Here is a 9959-nt window from a genome sequence, read left to right on the forward strand (position 1 = left end):
TGGGGCCAAGAGGCCTTGCCCTCTGCCCCGAAAGCCCTCGTTATTTGCCTCATGTGAGATTCAGGCACGTAGGAATAAATACTTCTGGAAGAGCTAAAGGAGAGTTCACAGCCATCACTGTGGGTGTCTGTCAGGCTCCTCTGTCTAAATTACCACAGCCCCCTTTTTCTCTCTTGCTTCCTTGCACCCCCTGCCTGCCTCACAGGAGTTGTGTGTGTTCACCTGGCTGCATGAGGGAAAATGGTGGAAATTCTGGAATTGCCCCGGGATGCTCAAGATATAGAAGATGCAAGCTCCTCAGTCGCTCTGTCCTGTGTCCTGCCGACATAGTCTACAAGAGCTGTAGGCACACTGAGGCCAGATAGAATCCAATGAACTAAATCAACATTATTAAATAAAGTCTCCCGCACACTCTCCTTTTGTCTTCTGCATGAAAGCCATTCGGTATGTGATGGCGTCAGGTGTAACAATGTAGAACAAATCTCCCAGAAGAGAAGTGCATCGAAGGGTGCCAGTCACTCCCCATTTCCCCTCTGTCCCCATTTCATGTGGACTGAGTCACTGGGGTGGCTGCTCACAGCAACTCCCCCCCCACCACTGGTTGGCTAGGAGTTGGGGGAGGAGGGGGGTTCTTTGGGGCTTTCTGCAGCCTGGGCTGCTGTCAGCTCTGTGCAGGTCAGTGAGCTCCAGCTGGGGAGAGTTTTGGGCCTTTGCCCTCTGGGCTGTGTCCATCCTGGCTAAGGGTCAGAGAGAACCACACCACTTTGATTCTAGGCCTCTGCACGGCCAAGGCCTTCTCCAGCGATTCGAGCAGGGCGTTGTTTTCTTGCCAAGTGCATCCACCATACAAGTGTGTAAGCACTTAAGTGGGATGTGTTCCCTGGGTGGATTAACCTCGATTCTGGAGCTGACCTTTCCAGGCCTTCTTGTCAATGAACCAGCTTGGAATTTGTGCTCATTTGCTGGCGAAGGGCAGTGCGACTTCGCTGTGAGGTAAGAGGACGTCAGCATTTGCTGAACCAAGGTTCTGATCTCTCTTCAGAACCTGAGGACGTTGCTGTGGCCAGCTTCAACTGTATCATTTGCTGTACAGCCCGAGTTCTGGACCGCCCCTCTTGGTTTGCTTGATGGTCTGCCACTACACATGATGTTCATAACCACAAATGGTGCAACTTTTGAGAAGCTTCTAACTGGGAACTTTTCAGCTTCCTTTTTGTCAACCACTACACAGTTTTGCTTAAGAAGAGGCCGGAGTCCTTCATTTGGGTTTGTGCTGTTCTTCCGTGTTTAGGTTTGGGTTGGCCACCCCTCGCTGGATCCTTCAGGACTTCATCTCTGGGGCTCATGTTATCTCCCACAAGCCACTGGTGATGTTGGCTTTGATTTCTTCCCATTATGATTCTTGCCTATCAGTCTTTGAAACAATGACCACAAGTGAGTGATTTTCTGGTCCCTCTACATACCCAACATTCTGTGATAAGCTCTTCTATGTCCTCCTTTCTTTGTTTCCTCCCTTCCACTTCTCTTTGCAGCCTCTTCATTAGTATAGAAGCACAGCGTTCTGTTCCCCTCGCCAGGTGATAGTGCAATCATTATTTAGTCTCTGTTCAAACTGCCTGGATTTATCCAGGGAGGTCCCCTTCAGGTTTCATGCCTGTGGGCTTTTGACTTGCCACCATCATCGTTGTGAGGAATTCTTCGCCTTCTGATTCTCAGGTGTTCTGTTGCCTTGTACCTTTTCTGCTCCGACCTTAGTGCCAACTGTTTTTCTAGGTATAAAGATTCTAGGCTGTTGGTCTGCCCACTGCTGTCAGAGGGTCCTTGCTTCTGGCTGCTCCAATACAAAGTTTCTGTCTACCCTACCTTTGAAACATGTAGATCATGCATGCATAAAAGCATATACATCGAATAGAAGTTTAAACTGCTATCCCTAAGTTTAATCAGTCCATAGACTCTTCATTGGTTCCCGTTCGCCTGGGTTTGAAGCTCAGTTCTTCCACAGTAAGAACCCTGGCTCTTAACGCTATTGTATATTTACGCTCTCAAATTGTAATTGAGGTGTGTAAAAGAGGTGTGTGTACCTTGCCAGCCTCCTATACTAACAGTATACAATCAATGTGTTTTGTTAAAAGAATGATTTGGAGGCGGGAGCAGTGGTACACCTGTGCTTCCAGCATTCAGGGAGGCAGAGGCAGGCAAGGCCAGCCTGCCTACCAAGCAGGTTCAGGACAGCCAAGGCTACAGAGAAACCATGTCTCAAACAAACAAAAGCAAAAACAACAACAACAAAAAAGGAATTATTTGGATGAATTCTTTGTTTCTTCCTTAGCATGCCATTCAGTTTTAGTCTTCCTGCTAGATGCGTCTGAAATACAGTATGGCTCATCCTTGCTAATTTTATTTTTGATTCTGTGGTGTACAAATAAGCTTCTAATAGCCAAAGTTACAAAAAGGCGTATGCATGGGTGCAACCTTGTTAGAAAGCACAGGAACAGGCCAGAGGGGAGTAAGCTGGCTATCTCTGGAGCAAGAAAGGAAAGACACAGAAAAGGATTTAAAAGATGGGATTTTTCCCCCTGAGGATAGTTCTTTTTTTTTTTTTTTAACTTTTGAGCAAAATATGTTGATTATTTTAAATTATTATGCTTTTATATTTGCAAAAGCAATCAAATAGGTATATTTTTGCTCTTTTTTACGAAAGATAGAGTATAAAGCATATCTATGCACACACATATACATATATCTATACACACATAGATATAGTCCTTTCAACCTTAGTCTATACATACACATATATGAGGTGTTTCATAATAAGCAATGTACTCTATGAATTACTCCATATCAATTCAGAGTTTTTTCTTTTTTAAACCAGAGCATATTACTTCTCTGCACCTATATAGAACAGTTGGTTTTTGTTGTTTCGAATCAGTTTTGTTTCTGTATCTGAGAACTTAGGGAATTTCTAATATTTTGTGCAATGAAGGAACTTGGGAGTGTTGCATTCCTCTATTGTGATTTTTGCTTGGTTGTTTTGACACATGGCCCTGCTAGGTAGCCCAGGCTGGCCTCAGACTCAGAATCTTCCCGCCTCAGCCTCCTGAGTGCTGACAAGGTAAGTCTGCCCTCTTGCCTGCCTTGAATGCGTTATCTTCTCTATGGTGGCGTGTCGTTAGCATTAAAGTGAGGTGTTATGGAACAAGGGCAAAGGCTCAATAGCTGTGTTAGTCTTGCCAGCCTCCTCCTAGGGGTTTGTAATATCCATCCTCACTAGCCATGTGTAGGAATGCTGTCTCCTTAGAGCTTTGTCAGCCCTGTGGAGAGTGAAGACTTTGGATTTTTGCCAGTCTGATGGGTGAGAATAGCTACGCCACTGGAGTCTTAATTTGCAGCTCTCTGCTCAGGCATGGGTTTCTCTGCAGACATACTCCTCATCGACTTCTTACATCTTCCTGTTGGAATGTCTGTTTCTCTGCTCACTTCTATACAGGGAGTCCCTAAAAGTCCTTACTGTCAGGCACAGATAGGACAAACATTTCCTCCACCACTGTCTTCTTCAATTTTAAATGTCAATTACCAATTATTATCTGATTTCAGGTAGATTTGGATTTGTGAGTATAAAGCATTGGGTTACCATGGGAATCATGATTTCACTCAGCACCATGGGCCATAGGATGTTCTATACTTATCTCCACCATGGTAAGGAAGACCTGGAGCAGAGAGCCGGCTGATGGCTGCTCCCAGGAGCCAGAGAGCTCACACGGTAGCCCACATCCCACTGATGAACTTTGTCCATCAAAGATCCCCTGCTTAACGGTTTCATAACCTTCTCAAACCAGCTGAGACGCGCTGCCTGTGGGAACATTGCTCATTCAAACCGCCATGTCCTGTACCCATTGGCTCATCGCCATCTCAGGGTGCTGTGGTCCAAAGTCTGAAATTCCCTTCTGGAGACTCAAGACGACACCTTAACTGTTGTCCCGGGTTAATATGTATTCTCAGCACAGAATGGCACAGAATATACATTCCCCTTCCAAATGAGAGAAATAAGGGTATAGTGAGCGAAGTTTCAGAGTCTTCTACTGAAGTGTCAAGGGCATAAAGGCCATTTGTTTCATCCTGGCAACACCCCCTTTCCACCACAAGCTTCTGTCTCAGTTACTGTTTTGTCGCTGTGATAAAATACCACGACCAAAGCAACTTAGGGGAGAAAGGACTTATCTTGGCTTATGGCTCTTCCATCATGGCTGGCTTATGGCTCTTCCATGATGGCTGGAAGAGAGACATGGGGGGCATAAGGGGAGAGAGGGGTATGCACCAGGCTAAAAACTCTCAAAGCCCGCACAGCCACAGTGATTTTACTTCCTCCAGCAAAGCTGTGTCTTCTAAAGGTGCCATTAACTGGGCACCAAATGTTGAAATACACTAGTTTCTGGACATTTCTTGTTCACACCATGACAGTCTCCTTCGCCTGGGTGGGGAAAGACAGCATTTACATCATGTGCAGGGCTTCCTGGATAGCTGGGTATAATTCTGGGTGCCACAGTCCATCCCACAGCTCCATTTATTTCTGTAACACTGACATACTCTCTTAACCACAGAGATTTTGTAAAATAATAATAATAATAATAATAATAATAATAATAATAATAAACCACACTTGGTAGGCTTAATTCCTTTTCTGTAGCTCTTTTCTATTTTCATACCAATGCTTGCATGCTAATTTTCCATGTGAAGCTTAGTATCAGCTTGTCTAGTTCCAAGAAGCTATTTAGAATTTCTTAAAAAGAGTGATCTATTTGTAATTGTGTGTATGTGTGTGCGTATGTGTGTGTTAGGGTATGTGCGTGTGAGTGCAGTACTCATAGACACCAGAAGAGGGCGTCAGATCCCCTGAAACCAACATGACAAGCAGATGTGAGTCTGGTGAGTGCTGGAAAGTGAACTTGGTTCTCTGGAAGAGCAGTGCATTCTGCTTAATCTTCAGCCGTTGTCTCCCAGCCCTGGCCCTCTGAATTTTTAAAAGACCTTAATGTTTGCAGATCAACTGAGAGAATATCTATTGACTTAACCATTCTTCAGGAGTGTCTTAATTGTTTTCTTCGTATAAAATGTCAACATTTGTTTAATTCAATTCAAAGTTTTAATTTTGCACTGCTACTCTAAGTGGGAATTTTTCTTTTATTATATTGCACCAGGTATTATTTGTGCCTCTATGGGCCATTATGTTTTGATGTTAATTTTATGTCCCAAACATCCTCCTTTTACAATAAATTGTTTTGTGTGGGTTTGTTCAGTATGGGTTCTAGGTGCCCTTGGAAATTCTTGAGATACTTTTAGTGGATTCAAAAGTCCAAAAATATAAAATAAAATAAAATTCATAATGACACTGAGACAGAATTTGTTCTCTTAATTTTTGTTTTCTCTTCAGCATACAGTGCAGCTTTTCCAGAGGTTATGTGATGTGTGTTATCACAGCAGACATGAAAAGCTCTCGGAATAACAAAAAATACACATGAAAATATAAAAGCTTTACCCCAGTTTTTGTTTATACTTATTTGAAAATATGCTCCTTATGTTGCTGTATTTGTTACTTTTAAATTAGAAAAAATTTCTTTTTGAGTTTCTCATGCAGAAAATATGAACAGATGTATACCACAGAAAAATATAAGAGTGTGGAAGAGTTTGGTCCTCAAAAATGTGTAGACCTTCTGAGTTTTATAGTTTTTCTGTAGCGTTTTCAAGATACACTGCAGCAGGATTCGTCAGCCTTTTCTGATTCTCAAGCCCCTGCTTGGTTTCCTGTCATCTCGCTGCACTGCAGATGTGTTCATTGTTGGTGGGACAGTGTGTGTGTCTGGGTCCAGATCTCCTCTCTGTCTCTGGAGTGCACCCACCAGCTAAGGAACTGGCTCATGGCTGTGTGTCAGGGTTTGTTTGTGGTTTATTTTTATGGTTAGAACCTTCATCTAGCACTTGAGGATGGCTGTAGCTTTGATATTGTTGCTGCCATTATATTTACACTTAAAAAAAAGATTCTTTTTTAGTTTATGGGTATGAATGTTTGCCTGTATGTGTATTTAATGTATACAGTACCTACAGAGGCCAGAAGGGGGCATCAGCTTTCTTGAATTTTGAATTACAGATAAATAGACATGAGCCACCGCCAGGGTGCTGGGAACTGAAGCCAGGTCCACTGGAAGAGCAGCAAGTGCTCTTAACCACTGAGCCATCTCTCCAGCTTTCCATACTTTTTAGTAGAAACATCAGCTTTTCCTATTTCTTACTTAGCCTTTTCATATGGGCTGACAGTTTTGTGGAATCTTATGGCTCTTAGTAATTAGTAATAAAATATCAGTAAGTAGTAATAAAAAACATGCTTTACTTTTCCTCTTCCTTTTGCTGCCATTTTTAATGTTACACTTCTCTACTCCCAGACTAGACTGTGTTGACAGAACCTTTTGATACCACGACCTGCTTGTTTCATTGCGTCTCCGCCGCTCACGCAAATCAGTTTCCCAAGCCACAATGCCTTCTCCATGCATTGATTAGGACCTATCACATATAATATAGGAAATATAAATCCTGTATTATATAATAATAATATAGAAAATATTATTCCTATATATATTTTTAATTTGTGCTCTCCACTTAGTCTTCATTTACACCTTCACTGCTTGTCTTCTATTTCCACAGCTTCCTTGCTACTCCTTTATGACCCCTTCTTATTACCTTTTAAAAATGTCCTTTAGTAAAATTTAATCTAAACCCATCTGCTTTGAACATCATGTAGTTTGTTCTTTATTTCTGGGGAAGTTTTGACTTTTTCATCAACATTTTCCCCAAGTATATCAACCCCAATTCCATTTCTTCCTTATTAAAATCTTTTCCATTCTTATCTTTAAATATGTGATTCTAGTTGTTGATTTTTGGGAACTTCTTTGGCAATTCCCCCAAAGGACTGTACTGTTCTGAAGGAGTAGGTATTGTGGAATGGGTTGAGCACGTCTCTGTGCACACCCTGCCCAGAGCACAGAGAGTATCTTTGGAGAGCAGGAAGTGCCTACTGAGAGCAGGAAGTACCAGCTGAGGGCAGGAATTGAGCAGATTTTGTTGCTTTTTCTAAACTTCAAATCTGTGTTTTATAATATTTAACTTGGTTTGGAGTTAGTTAGATATTATTTCATCTTTACTTGACTTTGGAGGCTTCTCTGTGTATCTGTGTAGCACTGGCTGTGCTGGACTCTCCTCGTAGACCAAGCTGGTCTTGAACTCACAGAGATTCATGTGCCTCTGCTTCCTGAGCGCTGGAATTAGAGGCGTGCACCACCACTGCCTGGTTTGGCGTCTCTCTATTTCTTATCACAGGTGCTGACAGAGCTAGTCTTGAGATTTCCTGCCCTTCCAAGGTGGTTTGCAGTGTGTCTCAAGGCTGCCCCCTTTTGTTAGTGTAGCAAAGTGCAATTTGTTTCGTGGCTAGTGGAGTGGGGCAGGGGACTCAGTGTGCTCCCCACCCCCACCCTTTATGGCTACATCCCCAAGTTGAGGGGAAATACCTTTTCTCAATTTCCTTCTCTCCAAAGTAAAGATGCGTTATGGTTGCCAGGCCCAGCCCTGCTGTTATTCAAATAACAAAACTTAAACAGTAAGTTGAGACTTAAGTTTATTATTTTATCAGTACTGGATTTTCCCCTTCTGGACGATCCTATTTTTATCTGTTGCTCCACCCCTCACCCGCCAATGGACTCGTGGTTGTTTTTTGAGGCAAGGTCTTGCTATGTAGCCCAGAGGGTCCTTGAGCTCTGGACCCCTGCCTCAGCCTCCTGAGTGCTGGGATTACAGGCATGTGCCTCCAAGCCTTGCTTTCCCGGAACTTCCTTGGGAATCCCTGTTCTTGCCCTCTGGGATCCCAGGCATGCATGCAGTGGTGCCCTGTGCTTTGTCGGGGCTTGGAACTTAATTCCTACATGTGATTTGAAATTCATAGCCGTACATGAATCCTACTGATGCTGAAGGCATGAGTCATTTGCACTGTTGTCTTTTCCTTCTTGATCTCCATTCTGTTTTACTTTGAAGCTTCGAGGAGAGGTTTGGATTTAAGAGGCCACCATGACCTTCCTGACTTACTGCTGTTTAAACAGTGCAAGCGCTGGCTTTCAAAGGAGAGTTTGTCATTTCAACAAATACTTTGAAAATTACTTGGAATAATATATTCAGTGCTGATGAGACTGGTGTGTTAATCATATTTCCATGCTTTATTCTCAGTGGCCCACAGGCCCCCTGGTGGGGCATTTAGAAAACTTCCCTTGCAGGGTGCGAAGCCAACCTCTTTGGGAGGGGAAGCCCTTCTACAGCTTCCAAAGCCTGGCCATGTAGATGTGGCATTTTGCTGCATGGCTTTAAGGCTCAGTTGTTGGCATTTTGCTAAGTGTCTGCTAACTTTTTAAAGTGTGAAAGCATTTCTCTGAGCCGCTTAAGGTTTCTCTTGGTGGAATGACGTTGTCAGAGCCACCTTCTTCTCTCACCATGTGGGTGAAACGCCGTGGCGCTCAGAAGTGGTACTAAAAAGGATGTTACAGACAGCAGGAGGTGGCCTTGCTCATGTGTTGCCACACTCATTATTTGTTGGTGTGGTTGTCCTCACTGGTGGTTTCCTCAGCCTCTTATTACTCTATTTCTTATAAATATTTTTGTATTAAAAGAATGTTTAAAAAGCAGTGATGTAGGCAAAGCTTTCTCTTTTGAAACTTAAACATTAAAACATGTCATACATGAATACTGTATTATATTGTTGCTACTTCTCCTCCCTTCTTCCCATGACCCCTCTCAAATTATTGACCTCTTCTTCATTATTGTTACACACATACATACACACACACAGAGTGAGAGAGAAAGAGAGAGACAGAGACAGAGTCTTGTTAGCCTGGACTCTCTAGTAGTTTAAAAATGTGTCTTAGGAAACCAAATAAATAAATGAATGACTGCGTGAGTGAGTACAAAATTAAACAAACAAACAAATAAGGGTTTAGGGAGATGGCTTGGTCAAACAGTATCTTCCCATAGGCACACTGGTCTGAGTTTGAATTCCTAATAATAGGGACAGTAGCATGCGCCTCTAGTCCCAGCACATGGGAGGGGGACATGTGGTCATTGCTGGATCTTCAGGTTTAGTAAAAACTCAGGGGCAGTTGCTGGAGAGGCAGCTCAGTGGTTAAGAACACTGGCTGACCTAGAGGACCTGGGTGTGATTCTCAGCTTCCTCATGGCAGCTCACAACGATTTATAACTCCTGTACCAGCAGGCCTGGTGCCCTCTTCTGGCCTCTTCAGCTGCTGGGCATGCAGGTGGTGCACAGATTTACACGCAGATGACACACATAAACTTTTTTAAAAGCTTAGGTAGAAAACAATTGGGCAAGACTTCCAATATTGATTTCTAGTTTCCACACACACAACCATCTGTGTACACACACACACACACACACACACACACACACACACACACACATCCACACCCTTTCCCATATAAGTAGATAAGGAAATGAGTCAGTAAATAAATAAAATTCTAAACTAAAGAGAGGCCTGTCCCAGGCTGAGCAAAACCCCAAAGTGATATGAGGTACGACTGGGACTTTTGCATTCCATTCAGACAGCCTGGTAGGGACAGACCACTGCAGGAACAGCCCAAGCTATGTGGTCGGCCTCTGGGCCTGTGCCAGGGTCAGAGTGAGGGAAAACCTATGGACTAGTCCAAACTAGATACAGGGACAGGATTCCTTAGCTTCTGTTACATTTCAGTTACTTGGACAATATGAAAATACAGTTTCTTTGTACTTTTAAACATGAGGTAGGCAGAGAGGCACACACCTATAATTCAAGCATCCAGGAAGCTAAGGCAGCTGAAGGCCAGCCTGACCTGAGATACCTAGTGAGACATTCTCTCTCTCTCTCTCCTCTCTCTCT

This window comes from Psammomys obesus, unplaced genomic scaffold, assembly GCF_907164565.1.
Source record: "Psammomys obesus unplaced genomic scaffold, mPsaObe1.curated_primary_1811, whole genome shotgun sequence".
In the NCBI taxonomy this organism is placed as follows: domain Eukaryota; kingdom Metazoa; phylum Chordata; class Mammalia; order Rodentia; family Muridae; genus Psammomys; species Psammomys obesus.